Genomic DNA, 16,942 nt, shown 5'->3' with positions numbered 1-16,942 from the left:
AATTGCAAAAAAATTCAAAAAATTAAAAAACCTCCTTCCAGCATTATTTTTAGCCAAAACGGGATGAGATATGCCAAGAAAGCGAGAAAAAAATTTTAGTCCTGAATTCCGTTCATACTTGACCCGGGTAAGAAAATTCCGAAAGAAATTGCAAAAAAATTCAAAAAATTAAAAAACCTCTTTCCAGCATTATTTTTAGCCAAAACGGGATGAGATATACCAAGAAAGCGAGAAAAAAATTTTAGTCCTGAATTCCATTCATACTTGACCCGGGTAAGAAAATTCCGAAAGAAATTGCAAAAAAATTGAAAAAAAATTAAAGAACCTCTTTCCAGCATTATTTTTAGCCAAAAGGGGATGAGATAGCCAGGGAAAGAGAGAAAAATTTTAGTCCCGAATTCCGTTCACACTGGACCTGGGCAACAAAATTCTAAAAGAAATTGCAAAAAATTAAAAAAATTAACTCAAGCATTATTTCTATCTGAAAAGGGTTGAGAGAAGCCGAGAAAGAGAAAAAAAAAAAAATTTATCCCGAATTCCGTTCGTACCCGGCCGGACAAGAAAATTCCGAAAAAAATAGCAAAAAAATTAAAAAACCTATTTTCGGCATTATTTTTAGCCAAAACGGGATGAGATATGCCAAGAAAGCGAGAAAAAAATTTTAGTCCTGAATTCCGTTCATACTCGACCCGGGTAAGAAAATTCCGAAAGAAATTGCAAAAAAATTCAAAAAATTAAAAAACCTCTTTCTGGTATTATTTTTAGCCAAAACGGGATTAGAGAGGCCGAGAATGAGAAAAAAAATTTCGTCCCGAATTCCGTTCATATTCGACCCGGGCAAAAAAATTCCGAAAAAATTCGCAGAAAAATTCAAAAAATTAAAAAACCTCTCTCCGGCATTATTTTCAGCCAAAACGGGGTGAGATAGACTGAGAAAGTTAGAAAACAATTTTAGCCCCGAATCCCGTCAATACTCGACCAGGGCATGAACATTCCGAAAAAAATTCGTAAAAAAATTCAAAAAATTAAAAAACCTCTCTCCGGCATTATTATTAGCCAAAATGGAATGAGATAGGGCGAGAAAGCGAGAAAAAAATTTTAGTCCCGAATTCCGTTCTTACTCGACCTGGGCAAGAAAATTCCGAAAAATATAGCAAAAAAATTCAAAAACCTATTTCCAGCATTATTTTTAGCCAAAACGGGATGAGATAGGCCGAGAAAGCGAGAAAAAAATTTTAGTCCCGAATTCCGTTAATACTCGACCCGGGTAAGAAAATTCCGAATGAAATTGCAAAAAAAAATCAAAAAAGTAAAAAATCTCTTTCCAGCATTATTTGTAGCCAAACCGGATGGGATAGGCCGAGAAAGAGAAAAAAAAAAAAATTTTAGTCCCGAATTTCGTTCATACTCAACCCAGGCAAGAAAATTCCGAAAAAAATAGTAAAAAAATTAAAAAATTAAAAAACCTAATTCCGACGTTATTTCTATCTAAAAAGTGTTGAGAGAGGTAAAGAAAGAGAGAAAAAAAATTTCACCCCCGAATTCCGTTCCTACACGAATCTGGCAAGAAAATTCCGAAAAAAATAGCAAAAGAATTCAAAAAATTAAAAAATCACTTTCTGGCATTAATTTAAGCCAAAACAGGATGAGATAGGCTGAGAAAGAGAGAAAAAAAATTCCGAAAGAAAATTCCGAAAGAAATTGCAAAAAAATTATAAATATTAAAAAACCAATTTCCTGTATTATTTTTAGCCAAAACAGGATGACGCCGAGAAAGCGAGGAAAATATTTTAGTCCCAAATTCCGTCCATACTCGACCCGGTCAAGAAAATTCCGAAAGAAATTGCAAAAAAATTCAAAAAATTAAAAAACCACTTTCCAGCATTATTTGTATCCAAAATGGGATGAGATAGGCCGAGAAAGAGAAAAAAATATTTTAGACCCGAATTCCGTTCATATTCGACCCGGGCAAAAAAATTCGGAAAAAATTTGCAAAAAAATTTAAAAATTAAAAAACCTCTCTCCGGCATTATTTTTAGCCAAAACGGGACGAGATAGGCCAAGAAAGTGAGAAAAAAATTTTAGTCCCGAATCCCGTTAATACTTGACCAGCGTAAGAACATTCCGAAAAAATTCGCAAAGAAATTCAAAAAATTAAAAAACCTCTCTCTGGCATTATTTTTAGCCAAAACTGGATGAGATAGGCCGAGAAAGGGAGAAAAAAATTTTAGTCCCGAATTCCGTTCATACTCGACCTGGGCAAGAAAATTCCGAAAAAAATAGCAAAAAAATTCAAAAACCTATTTCCAGCATTATTTTTAGCCAAAACAGGATGAGCTGGGCCGAGAAAGCGAGAAAAAAATTTTAGTCCCGAATTCCGTTTACACTGGACCCGGGCAAGAAAATTCCGAAAAAAATAGCAAAAGAATAAAAAAAATTAAAAAACCTAATTCCAACGTTATTTCAATCTAAAAAGGGTTGAGAGAGGTCAAGAAAGAGAGAAAAAAAATTTCACCCCCGAATTCCGTTCCTACACGAATCTGGCAAGAAAATTCCGAAAAAAATAGCAAAAGAGTTCAAAAAATTAAAAAATCACATTCCGGCATTATTTTTAGCCAAAACGAGATGAGATAGGCTGAGAAAGAGAAAAAAAAATTTTGGTACTGAATTCCGTTCATACTCAATCCGGGCAAGAAAATTTCGAGAGAAATTCTAAAAAAATTTAAAAAATTAAAAAACCTCTTTCTGTAATTATTTTTAGCCTAAACGGGATGAGATAGGCCGAGAAAGTGAGAAAAAAAATTTTAATCCCGAACTCTGTTCCTACCCAACCCAAGATAGAAAATTTAAAAAAAAAAAAAAAAAGCAAAAAATTTGAAAAAATTTAAAAACCTCTTTCCAGTATTATTTTTAGCGAAAAGGGGATGAGATAGCCAGGGAAAAAGAGTGAAAAATTTTAGTCCCGAATTCTGATCACACTGGACCCGGGCAAGAAAATTCCAAAAAAAATTGCAAAAAATTTAAAAAATTAAAAAACCTAATTCCGACGTTATTTCAATCTAAAAAGGGTTGAGAGAGGTCAAGAAAGAGAGAAAAAAAAATTTCACCCCCGAATTCCGTTCCCACACGAATCTGGCAAGAAAATTCCGAAAAAAATAGCAAAAGAATTCAAAAAATTAAAAAATCACTTTCTGGCATTATTTTTAGCCAAAACGGGGATGAGATAGATTGAGAAAGAGAGAAAAAATTTTGGTACTGAATTCCGTTCATACTCAATCCGGGCAAGAAAATTCCGAGAGAAATTCTAAAAAAATTCAAAAAATTAAAAAACCTCTTTCTGTTATTATTTTTAGCCTAAACGGGATGAGATAGGCCGAGAAAGTGAGAAAAAAAAAATTTTAATCCCGAATTCTGTTCCTACCAACTCAAGATAGAAAATTTCAAAAAAAAAAAGGAAAAAATTTTTAAAAAATTTAAAAATCTCTTTACAGTATTTTTAGCCAAAAGGGGATGAGATAGCCAGGGAAAGAGAGAAAAATTTTAGTCCCGAATTCTGTTTACACTGGACCTGGGCAACAAAATTCTAAAAGAAATTGCAAAAAATTTAAAAAATTAAAAAAATTAACTCAAGCATTTCTATCTGAAAAGGGTTGGGAGAGGCCGAGAAAGAGAAAAAAAAAAAATTTTATCCCGAATTCCGTTCGTACCCGAGCCGAACAAGAAAATTCCCAAAAAAATAGCAAAAAAATTAAAAAACCTATTTTCAGCATTATTTTTAGCCAAAACGGGATGAGATATGCCAAGAAAGCGAGAAAAAAATTTTGGTCCTGAATTCCGTTCATACTCGACCCGGGTAAGAAAATTCAGAAAGAAATTGCAAAAAAATTCAAAAAATTAAAAAACCTCTTTCCAGCATTATTTATAGAAAACACGGGATGAAATCGGCCGAGAAAGCGAGAAAAAAATTTTAGTCCCGAATTCCGACCATACTCGACCCGGGCAAGAAAATTCAGGAAGAAATTGCAAAAAAATTACAAAAATTAAAAAACCAATTTCCGGTATTATTTTTAGCCAAAACGGGATGAGATAGGCTGAGAAAGCGAGGAAAAAATTTTAGTCCCGAATTCCGTCCATACTCGACCCGGTCAAGAAAATTACGAAAGAAACTACAAAAAAAATTCATAAAATTAAAAAACCACTTTTTGGTATTATTTTTAGCCAAAACGGGATGAGATAGGCCAAGAAAGCGAGAAAAAAATTTTAGTCCCGAATTCTGTTCATATTTGACCCGGGCAAGAAAATTCCCAAAAATTTTGCAAAAAAATTCAAAAATTAAAAAACCTCTCTCCGGCATTATTTTTAGCCAAAACGGGGTGAGATAGACCGAGAAAGTGAGAAAAAAATTTTAGTCCCGAATCCCGTTAATACTCGACCATGGCAAGAACATTCCGAAAAAATTCGCAAAGAAATTCAAAAAATTAAAAAACCTCTCTCCGACATTATTTTTAGCCAAAACGGGATGAGATAGGCTGAGAAAGGGAGAAAAAAATTTCAGTCCCGAATTCCGTTCATACTCGACCCGGGCAAGAAAATTTCAAAAAAAATAGCAAAAAAATTCAAAAATCTATTTCCAGCATTATTTTTAGCGAAAACGGGATGAGATAGGCCGAGAAAGCGAGAAAAAAAATTTTAGTCCCGAATTCCGTTTACACTCGACCCGGGTAAGAAAATTACAAACGAAATTGCAAAAAAATTCAAAAAATTCAAAAACCTCTTTCCAGCATTATTTTTAGCCAAAACGGGATGGGATAGGCCGAGAAAGAGAAAAAAAAAATTTTAGTCCCGAATTCCGTTCATACTCGACCCGAGCAAGAAAATTCCGAAAAAAATAGCAAAAAAATTAAAAAATTAAAAAACCTAATTCCGACGTTATTTCTATCTAAAAAGGGTTGAGAGAGGTCAAGAAAGAGAAAAAAAAAAATTTCACCCCTGAATTCCATTCCTACACGAATCTGGCAAGAAAATTCCGAAAAAAATAGCGAAAAAATTAAAAAACCTCTTTCCAGCATTATTTGGAGCCAAAAGAGGATGAGATAGGCTGAGAAAGCAAGGAAAATATTTTAGTCCCAAATTCCGTCCATACTCGACCCGGGCAAGAAAATTTCGAAAGAAATTGCAAAAAAATTAAAAAACCACTTTCCGGTATTATTTTTAGCCCCGAATTCTGTTCCTACCCAACCCAAGATAGAAAATTTCAAAAAAAAAAAAGTAAAAAATTTTTAAAAAATTAAAAAACCTCTTTACAGTATTATTTTGCAGCCAAACGGGGATAAGAGAGCTCCAAGAGAGAGAAAATTTTTGTCCAGAATTCCAATCACACTGGAGCTGGGCAAGAAAATTCCAAAAAAAATTGCAAAAAATTTAAAAAGTTAAAAAAGTTAACTCAAGCATTATTTCTATCCGAAAAGGGTTGAGAGAGGCCGAGAAAGAGAAAAAAAAAAATTTTGTCCCGAATTCCGTTCGTACCCGAGCCGGGCGAGAAAATTCCGAAAAAAATAGCAAAAAATTTAAAAAACCTATTTCCAGCATTATTTTTAGCCAAAACGGGATGAGATATGCCAAGAAAGCGAGAAAAAAATTTTAGTCCTGAATTCCGTTCATACTCGACCCGGGTAAGAAAATTCCGAAAGAAAATTCCGAAAAAAATTGCAAAAAAATTCAAAAAATTAAAAAACCTCTTTCCAGCATTATTTGTGGCCAAAACGGAATGAGATCGGCCGAGAAAGCTAGGAAAAAATTTTATTCCCGAATTCTGTCCATGCTCGACCCGGGCAAGAAAATTCCGAATGAAATTGCAAAAAAATAAAAAACCACTTTCCAGCATTATTTTTAGCCAAAACGGGATGAGATAGGCCGAGAAAGCGAGGAAAAAATTTTAGTCCCGAATTCCGTCAATACTCGACCCGGTCAAGAAAATTCCGAAAGAAATTGCAAAAAAATTCAAAAAATTGAAAAACCTCTTTCCAGCATTATTTGCAGCCAAAACGGGATGAGATAGGCCGAGAAAGCGAGAAAAAAATTATAGTCCCGAATTCAGTTCATACTCGACCCGGGCAAGAAAATTCCGAAAAAAATAGCAAAAAAATTCAAAAACCTATTTCCAGCTTTATTTTTAGCCAAAACGGGATTTGATAGGCCAAGAAAGCGAGAGAAAAATTTTAGTCCCGAATTCCGTTTATACTCGACCCGGGTAAGAAAATTCCGAAGGAAATTACAAAAAAATTCAAAAAATTAAAAAACCTCTTTCCAGCATTATTTCATAGCCAAAACGGGATGGGATAGGCTGAGAAAGAAACAAAAAAAATTTAGTCCCGAATTCCGTTCATACTCGACCCGGGTAAGAAAATTCCGAATAAAAATAGCAAAAAAATTAAAGAACCTAATTCCGACGTTATTTCTATCAAAAAAGGGTTGAGAGAGGTCAAGAAAGAGAGAAAAAAAATTTCACCCCCGAATTCCGTTCCTACACGAATCTGGCAAGAAAATTCCGAAAAAAATAGCAATAGAATTCAAAAAATTAAAAAATCACTTTCCGGCATTATTTTTAGCCAAAACGGGTTGAGATAGGCTGAGAAAGAGAGAAAAAAATTTTGGCACTGAATTCCGTTCATACTCGATCCGGGCAAGAAAAATCCGAAAGAAATTGTAAAAAAAATTCAAAAAATTCAAAAACCTCTTTCTGTTATTATTTTTAGCCTAAACGGGATGAGATAGGCCGAGAAAGTGAGAAAAAAAATTTTAGTCCCGAATTCTGCCCAACCCAAGATAGAAAATTTCAAAATAAAAAAGGAAAAAATTTCAAAAAATTTAAAAACCTCTTTCTAGTATTATTTTTAGCCAAAAGGGGATGAGATTGCAAGGGAAAGAGGGAGAAAAATTTTAGTCCCGAATTCCGTTTATACTGGACCCGGGCAAGAAAATTCCAAAAAAAATTGCAAAAAAATTTAAAAAATTAAAAAAGTTAACTCAAGCATTACTTCTATCCGGAAAGGGTTGAGAGAGGCCGAGAAAGAGAAAAAAAAAAAAATTTAGTACCGAATTCCGTTCGTACCCAAGCCGGGCAAGAAAATTCCGAAAAAAAATAACAAAAAAAATTAAAAAAACCTATTTCCGGCATTATTTTTAGCCAAAACGGGATGAGATAGGCAAAGAAAGCGAGAAAAAAAATTTAGTCCCGAATTCCGTCCATACTCGACCCGGGCAAGAGAAGTTCGAAAGAAATTGCAAAAAAATTCAAAAAATTAAAAAACCTCATTTCGGTATTATTTTTAGCCAAAAAGGGATGAGATAGGACGAGAAAGAGGGAAAAAATTTTAGTCCCGAATTCTGTTACTGCCCAACACAAGTTAGAAAATTAAAAAAAAAATAGCAAAAAAAATCAAAAAATTAAAAAAGTTAATTCCATCATTATTTCTAAACAAAATGGGTTAAGAGAGGCCGAGAAAGCGAGAAAAAAATTTTAGCCCCGAATTCCGTTCATACTCGACTCGGGCAAGAAAATTCCGAAAAAAAAAAAGCAAAAAAATTCAAAAACCTATTTCCAGCATTATTTTTAGCGAAAATGGAATGAGATATGCCAAGAAAGCGTGAGAAAAATTTTAGTCCCGAATTCCGTTTATACTCGACTCGGGTAAGAAAATTCCGAAAGAAATTGCAAAAAAATTCAAAAAATTGAAAAACCTCTTTCCAGCATTATTTTTAGCCAAAACGGGACGGGATAGGCTGAGAAGGAGAAAAAAAAAATTTAGTCCCGAATTCCGTTCATACTCGACCAGGTCAAGAACATTCCGAAAAAATTCGTAAAAAAAATCAAAAAATTAAAAAACCTCTCTCCGGCATTATTTTCAGCCAAAACGGGTTGAGAAAGGCCGAGAAAGCGAGAAAAAAATTTTAGTCCCGAATTCCGTTCATACTCGACCCGAGCAAGAAAATTTCAAAAAAAATAGTAAAAAAATTCAAAAACCTATTTCCAGCTTTATTTTTAGCCAAAACGGGATGATGCCAAGAAAGCGAGAGAAAAATTTCAGTCCTGAATTCCGTTTATACTCGACTCGAGTAAGAAAATTCCGAAAGAAATTGCAAAAAAATTCAAAAAATTGAAAAACCTCTTTCCAGCATTATTTTTAGCCAAAACGGGATGGGATAGGCCGAGAAAGAGAAAAAAAAAAAATTTTAGTCCCGAATTCCGTTCATACTCGACCCGGGCAAGAAAGTTCCGAAAAAAATAGCAAAAAAATTAAAAAATTAAAAAACCTAATTCCGACGTTATTTCTATCTAAAAAGGGTTGAGAGAGGTCAAGAAAGAGAAAAAAAAAAAATTTCACCCCTGAATTCCATTCCTACACGAATCTGGCAAGAAAATTCCGAAAAAAATAGCGAAAAAATTAAAAAACCTCTTTCCAGCATTATTTGGAGCCAAAAGAGGATGAGATAGGCTGAGAAAGCAAGGAAAATATTTTAGTCCCGAATTCCGTCCGCACACGACCCGGGCAAGAAAATTTCGAAAGAAATTGCAAAAAAATTAAAAAACCACTTTCCGGTATTATTTTTAGCCAAAACGAGATGAGATAGGCCGAGAAAGCAAGGAAAATATTTTAGTCCCGAATTCCGTCCATACTCGACCCGGGCAAGAAAATTCCGAAAGAAATTGCAAAAAAATTCAAAAAATTAAAAAATCACTTTCTGGTATTATTTTTAGCCAAAATGGGATGAGATAGGCTGAGAAAGAGAGAAAAAAATTTTGGTCCAGGATTCCGCTCATACTCGGTCTGGGCAAGAAAATTCCGAAAGAAATTGCAAAAAAATTCAAAAAATTAAAAACCCTATTTCCAGCATTATTTCTAGCCAAAACGGGATGAGATAGGCCCAGAAAGCGAGGAAAAAATTTTAGTCTCAAATTCCGTTCATATTCGACCCGGGCAAGAAAACTACGACAAAATTCGAAAAAAAATTCAAAAAATTAAAAAACGTCTCACCTGCATTATTTTTTGCGAAAATGGGATGAGATAGGCCGAGAAAGCGAGAAAAATATTTTAGTCCCGAATTCCGTCCATACACGACCCGGGCAAGAAAATTCCGAAAAAAATAGTAAAAAAATTAAAAAAACCTCTTTCCAGCATTATTTGGAGCCAAAAACGGGATGAGATAGGCTGGGAAAGCGAGGAAAATATTTTAATCCCGAATTTCGTCCATACTCGACCCAGGAAAGAAAATTCTGAAAGAAATTGCAAAAAAATTCAGAAATCACTTTCCGGCATTATTTTTAACCAAAACGGGATGAGATAGGCTGAGAAAGAGAAAAAAAAATTTTGGTCCTGAATTCCGTTCATACTCGGTCCGGGCAAGAAAATTCCGAAAGAAATTGCAAAAAAATTCAAAAAATTAAAAAACCTCTTTCCAGCATTATTTTTAGCCAAAACGGGATGAGATAGGCCGAGAAAGCGAGAAAAAAATTTTAGTCCCGAATTCCGTCCAGACTCGACCCGGTCAAGAAAATTCCGAAAGAAATTGCAAAAAAAATTCAAAAAATTAAAAAAACCTCTTTCCAGCATTATTTATGGCCAAAATGGGATGAGATTGGCTGAGAAAGCGAGGAAAATATTTTAGTCCCGAATTCCGTCCATACTCGACCCGGGCAAGAAAATTCCGAAAGAAATTGCAAAAAAATTCAAAAAATTAAAAAACCACTTTCCAGTATTATTTTTAGCCAAAACGGGATAAAATAGGCCGAGAAAGAGAAAAAAAAATTTTAGTCCCGAATTCCGTACATATTCGACCCGGGCAAGAAAATTACGAAAAAATTCGCAAAAAAATTCAAAAAATTAAAAAACCACTCTCCGGCATTATTTTTTGCCAAAACGGGATGAGATAGGCCGAGAAAGCGAGGAAAAAATTTTAGTCCCAAATTTCGTTCATACTCGACCCGAGCAACAAAATTCCGAAAAAAATAGCAACAAAATTCAAAAACCTATTTCCAGCATTACTTTTAGCCAAAACGGGATGAGATACGCCGAGAAAGCAAGGAAAAAATTTTAGTCCCGAATTCCGACAGTACTCAACCCGGGCAAAAAAATTTCGAATGAAATTGCAAAAAAATTCAAAAAATTAAAAAACCACTTTCCTGTATTATTTTTAGCTAAAACGGGATGAGATAGGCCGAGAAAGAGAGAAAAAAAATTTTAGTTCCGAATTCCATTCATATTCGACCCGGGCAAGAAAATTACGAAAAAATTCACAAAAAAATTCAAAAAATAAAAAAACCTCTCTCCGGCATTATTTTTTGCCAAAACTGGATGAGATTGGCCGAGAAAGCAAGAAAAAAATTTTAGTCCCAAATTCCGTTCATACTCGACCCGGGCAAAAAAATTCCAAAAAAAATAGCAAAAAAATTCAAAAACCTATTTCCAGCATTACTTTTAGCCAAAACGGGTTGAGATAGGCCGAGAAAGCGAGAAAAAAATTTTAGTCCTGAATTCCGTTTATACTCGACCCGAGTAAGAAAATTCCGAAAGAAATTGCAAAAAAAATTAAAAAACCTCTTTCCAGCATTATTTTTAGCCAAAACGAGATTGCCGAGAAAGAGAAAAAAAAAAATTTTAGTCCCGAATTCCGTTCATACTCGACCCGGGCAAGAAAATTCCAAAAAAATAGCAAAAGAATTCAAAAAACTAAAAAATCACTTTCCGACATTATTTTTAGCCAAAACAGGATGAGATAGGCTGAGAAAGAGAAAAAAAAATTTTGGTTCTGAATTCCGTTCATACTCGATCCGGAGAAGAAAATTCCGAAAGAAATTGCAAAAAAATTCAAAAAATTAAAAAACCTCTTTCCAGCATTAATTTTAGCCAAAACGGGATGGGATAGGCCGAGAAAGTGAAAAAAAAAAAAATTTAGTCCCGAATTCCGTTCATACTCGACCGGGGCAAGAAAATTCCAAAAAAATAGCAAAAAGATTAAAAAATTAAAAAATTTAATGCCGGTGTTATTTCTATCTAAGTAGGGTTGAGAGAGGTCAAGAAAGAGAGAAAAAAAATTTCACCCCCGAATTCTGTTCCTACACGAATCTGGCAAGATATTTCCGAAAAAAAGAGCAAAAGAATTCAAAAAACTAAAAAATTTCGCTCATACTCGGTCCGGGTTAGAAAATTTCGAAAGAATTTGCAAAAAAATTCAAAAGAATAAAAAACCTCTTTCCAGCATTATTTTTAGCCAAAACGGGATGAGATAGGCCGAGAAAGCGGGGAAAAAATTTTAGTCCCGAATTCCGTCCATACTCGAGCCGGTCAAGAAAATTCCGAAAGAAATTGCAAAAAAATTCACAAAATTAAAAAACCTCTTTCCAGCATTATTTATACCCAAAACGGGATGAGATTGGCCGAGAAAGCGAGGAAAATATTTTAGTCCCGAATTCCGTCCATAGTCGACCCGGGCAAGAAAATTCCGAAAAAAATAGAAAAAAATTAAAAAACCTTTTTCCAGCATTATTTGGAGCCAAAACGGGATGAGATAGGCTGAGAAAGCGAGGAAAATATTTTAGTCCCAAATTCTGTCCATACTCGACCCGGGCAAGAAAATTCCGAAAGAAATTGCAAAAAAATTCAAAAAATTAAAAAACCACTTTCCGGTGTTATTTTTAGCCAAAACGGGATGAGATCGGCCGAGAAAGAGAGAAACAAATTTTAGTCCCGAATTCCGTTCATATTCGACCCGGGCAAGAAAATTACGAGAAAATTCGCAAAAAAATTCAAAAAATTAAGAAACCTCACTCCGCCATTATTTTTGCCAAAACGGGGGAGAGATAGGCCGAGAAAGTGAGAAAAAAAATTTAGTCCCGAATCCCGTTAATACTAGACCAGGGCAAGAACATTCCGAAAAAATTCGAAAAAAAATTCAAAAAATTAAAAAACGTTTCTCCGGCATTATTTGTAGCCAAAACGGGATAAGATAGGCCGAGAAAGCGAGAAAAAAATTTTAGTCCCGAATTCCGTTCATACTCGACCTGGGCAAGAAAATTCGGAAAAAAATAGCAAAAAAATTCAAAAACCTGATTCCGGCATTACTTTTAGCCAAGACGGGATGAGATAGGCCGAGAAAGCGAGAAAAAAATTTTAGTCCCGAATTCCGTTCATACTCGGCCCGGGTAAGAAAATTCCGAAAGAAACTCCAAAAAAATTCAAAAAATTAAAAAACCTCTTTCCAGCATTACTTTTAGCCAAACGGGATGAGATAGGCCGAGAAAGCGAGAAAAAAATTTTAGTCCCGAATTCCGTTCATACTCGGCCCGGGTAAGAAAATTCCAAAAGAAATTGCAAAAAAATTCAAAAAATTAAAAAACCTCTTTCCAGCATTATTTTTAGCCAAAACGGGATGGGATAGGCTGAGAAAGAGAAAAAAAAAAAATTTAGACCCGAATTCTGTTCATACTAGACCCGGGCAAGAAAATTCTGAAAAAAATAGCAAAAAAATTAAAAAATTAAAAAACTTAATTCCGGCGTTATTTCTACCTAAGAAGGGTTGAGAGAGGTCAAGAACGAAAGAAAGAAAATTTCACCCCCGAATTCCGTTCCTACACGAATCTGGCAAGAAAATTCCGAAAAAAATAGAAAAATAATTCAAAAAAATTAAAAAATCACTTTCCGGCATTATTTTTAGCCAAAACGGGATGAGATAGGCTGAGAAAGAGAAAAAAAAATTTTGGTACTGAATTCCGTTCATACTCGGTCCGGGCAAGACAATTCCGAAAGAAATTGCAAAAAAATTCAAAAAATTAAAAAACCTCTTTCCAGCATTATTTTTAACCAAAACGGGATGAGATAGGCCGAGAAAGTAAGGAAAAAATTTTAGTCCCGAATTCCGTCCATACTTGACCCGGTCAAAAAAATTCCGAAAGAAATTGCTAAAAAATTCAAAAAATTAAAAAATCTCTTTCCAGCATTATTTATGGCCAAAACGAGATGGGATAGGCCGAGAAAGTGAGAGAAAAATTTTAGTCCCGAATTCCGTTTATACTCGACCCAGGTAAGAAAATTCCGAAAGAAATTGCAAAAAAATTCAAAAAATTGAAAAATCTCTTTGCAGCATTATTTTTAGCCAAAACGGGATGAGATAGGCTGAGAAAGAGAAAAAAAAAATTTTAGTCCCGAATTCCGTACATATTTGACCCGGGCAAGAAAATTACGAAAAAGTTCGCAAAAAAATTCAAAAAAGTTAAAAAACCTCTATCCGGCATTCTTTTTTGCCAAAACTGGATGAGATAGGCCGAGAAAGTGAGGAAAAAATTTTAGTCCCAAATTCCGTCCATACTCGACCCGGTCAAAAAAATTCCGAAAGAAATTGCTAAAAAATTCAAAAAATTCAAAAACCTATTTCCAGCTTTATTTTTAGCCAAAACGGAATGTGATAGGCCGAGAAAGTGAGAGAAAAATTTTAGTCCCGAATTCCGTTTATACTCGACCCGGGTAAGAAAATTCCGAAAGAAATTGCAAAAAAATTCAAAAAATTGAAAAATCTCTTTCCAGCATTATTTTTAGCCAAAACGGGATGGGATAGGCCGAGAAAGAGAAAAAAAAAATTTAGTCCCGAATTCCGTTCATACTCGACCCGGGCAAGAAAATTCCGAAAAAAATAGCAAAAAAATTAAAAAATTAAAAAACCTAATTCCGACGTTATTTCTATCTAAAAAGGGTTGAGAGAGGTCAAGAAAGAGAGAAAAAAAATTTCACCCCCGAATTCCGTTCCTACACGAATCTGGCAAGAAAATTCCGAAAAAAATAGCGAAAAAAAAAATTAAAAAACCGCTTTCCAGCATTATTTGGAGCCAAAAGAGGATGAGATAGGCTGAGAAAGCGAGGAAAATATTTTAGTCCTGAATTCCGTCCATACTCGACCCGGGCAAGAAAATTTCGAAAGAAATTGCAAAAAAATTCAAAAAATTAAAAAACCACTTTCCGGTATTACTTTTAGCCAAAACGGGATGAGATAGGCCGAGAAAGTAAGGAAAATATTTTAGTCCCGAATTCCGTCCATGCTCGACCCGGGCAAGAAAATTCCGAAAGAAATTGTAAAAAAATTCAAAAAATTAAAAAATCACTTTCCGGTATTATTTTTAGCCAAAACGGGATGAGATAGGCTGAGAAAGAGAAAAAAAAAATTTGGTCCTGAATTCCGCTCATACTCGACCCGGGCAAGAAAATTCTGTAAAAAATAGCGAAAAAATTAAAAAAACCTCTTTCCAGCATTATTTGGAGCCAAAAGAGGATGAGATAGGCTGAGAAAGCGAGAAATATTTTAGTCCAGAATTCCGTCCATACTCGACCCGGGCTAGAAAATTCCGAAAAAAATAGCAAAAAAATTAAAAATCCTAATTCTGACGTTATTTCTATCTAAAAAGGGTTGAGAGAGGTCAAGAAAGAGAAAAAAAAAATTTCACCCCCGAATTCCGTTCCTACACGAATCTGGCAAGAAAATTCCGAAAAAAATAGCGAAAAAATTAAAAAACCTCTTTCCAGCATTATTTGGAGCCAAAAGAGGATGAGATAGGCCGAGAAAGCGAGGAAAAATATTTTAGTCCCAAATTCCGTCCAGACTCGACCCGGTCAAGAAAATTCCGAAAGAAATTGCAAAAAAATTCAAAAAATTAAAAAACCTCTTTCCAGCATTATTTTTAGCCAAAATGGGATGAGATATGCCGAGAAAGCGAGGAAAAATTTTTAGTCCCAAATTCCGTCCAAACTCGACCCGGTCAAGAAAATTCCGAAAGAAATTGCAAAAAAATTCAAAAAATTAAAAAACCTCTTTCCAGCATTATTTATGGCCAAAATGGGATGAGATTGGCCGAGAAAGCGAGAAAAATATTTTAGTCCCGAATTCCGTCCATACTCGACCCGGGCAAGAAAATTCCGAAAGAAATTGCAAAAAAATTCAAAAAATTAAAAAACCACATTCTAGTATTATTTTTAGCCAAAACGGGATGACATAGGCCGAGAAAGAGGAAAAAAAAAAATTAGTCCCGAATTAAAAAACATAATTCCGACGTTATTTCAATCTAAAAAGGGTTGAGAGAGGTCAAGAAAGAGAGAAAAAAAATTTCGCCCCCGAATTCCGTTCCTACACGAATCTGGCAAGAAAATTCCGAAAAAAAGAGCAAAAGAATTCAAAAAACTAAAAAATCACTTTCCGGCATTATTTTTAGCCAAAATGGGATGAGATAGGCTGAGAAAGAGAGAAAAAAATTTTGGTCCTGAATTCCGTTCATACTCGATCCGGGCAAGAAAATCCCGAAAGAAATTGCAAAAAAATTCAAAAAATTAAAAAACCTCTTTCCAGCATTATTTTTAGCCAAAACGGGATGGGATAGGCTGAGAAAGGGAAAAAAAAAATTTAGGCCCGAATTCCATTCATACTCGACCCGGGCAAGAAAATTCCAAAAAAATAGCAAAAAAATTAAGAAATTAAAAAACTTAATTCCGGTGTTATTTCTATCTAAGAAGGGTTGGGAGAGGTCAAGAAAGTGAGAAAAAAAATTTCACCCCCGAATTCCGTTCCTACACGAATCTGGCAAGAAAATTCCGAAAAAAAGAGCAAAAGAATTCAAAAAACTAAAAAATCACTTTCCAGTATTATTTTTAGCAGAAACGGGATGAGATAGGCTGAGAAAGAGAGAAAAAAATTTTGGTCCTGAATTCCGTTCATCCTCGGTCCGAGAAAGAAAATTCCGAAAGAAATTGCAAAAAAATTCAAAAGAATAAAAAACCTCTTTCCAGCATTATTTTTAGCCAAATCGGGATGGGATAGACCGAGAAAGAGAAAAAAAAAAATTTAGTCCCGAATTCCGTTCATACTCGACACGGGCAAGAAAATTCTGAAAAAAATAGCAAAAAAATTAAAAAACATAATTCCGTCGTTATTTCTAGCTAAGAAGGGTTGAGAGAGGTCAAGAACGAAAGAAAGAAAATTTCACCCCCGAATTCCGTTCCTACACGAATCTGGCAAGAAAATTCCGAAAAAAAGAGCAAAAGAATTCAAAAAACTAAAAAATCACTTTCCAGCATTATTTTTAGCAGAAACGGGATGAGATAGGCTGAGAAAGAGAAAAAAAAATTTTGGTCCTGAATTCCGTTCATCCTCGGTCCGAGAAAGAAAATTCCGAAAGAAATTGCAAAAAAATTCAAAAGAATAAAAAACCTCTTTCCAGCATTATTTTTAGCCAAATTGGGATGGGATAGACCGAGAAAGAGAAAAAAAAATTTTAGTCCCGAATTCCGTTCATACTCGACACGGGCAAGAAAATTCTGAAAAAAATAGCAAAAAAATTAAAAAATTAAAAAACATAATTCCGGCGTTATTTCTAGCTAAGAAGGGTTGAGAGAGGTCAAGAACGAAAGAAAGAAAATTTCACCCCCGAATTCCGTTCCTACACGAATCTGGCAAGAAAATTCCGAAAAAAAGAGCAAAAGAATTCAAAAAACTAAAAAATCACTTTCCAGCATTATTTTTAGCAGAAACGGGATGAGATAGGCTGAGAAAGAGAAAAAAAAAATTTGGTCCTGAATTTCGTTCATACTCGGTCCAGGAAAGAAAATTCCGAAAGAAATTGCAAAAAAATTCAAAAGACTAAAAAACCTCTTTCCAGCATTATTTTTAGCCAAAACGGGATGAGATAGGCCGAGAAAGCGAGGAAAAAATTTTAGTCTCGAATTCCGTCCATACTCGAGCCGGTCAAGAAAATTCCGAAAGAAATTGCAAAAAAATTCACAAAATTAAAAAACCTCTTTCCAGCATTATTTATACCCAAAACGGGATGAGATTGGCCGAGAAAGCGAGGAAAATATTTTAGTCCCGAATTCCGTCCATACTCGACCCGGGCAAGAAAATTCCGAAAGAA

The sequence above is a fragment of the Quercus lobata genome, chromosome 4 (assembly GCF_001633185.2).
Source record: "Quercus lobata isolate SW786 chromosome 4, ValleyOak3.0 Primary Assembly, whole genome shotgun sequence".
In the NCBI taxonomy this organism is placed as follows: Eukaryota; Viridiplantae; Streptophyta; class Magnoliopsida; order Fagales; family Fagaceae; genus Quercus; species Quercus lobata.
The sequence above is the reverse complement of the archived record's forward strand: the minus strand, read 5'-3'. Positions refer to the sequence as shown.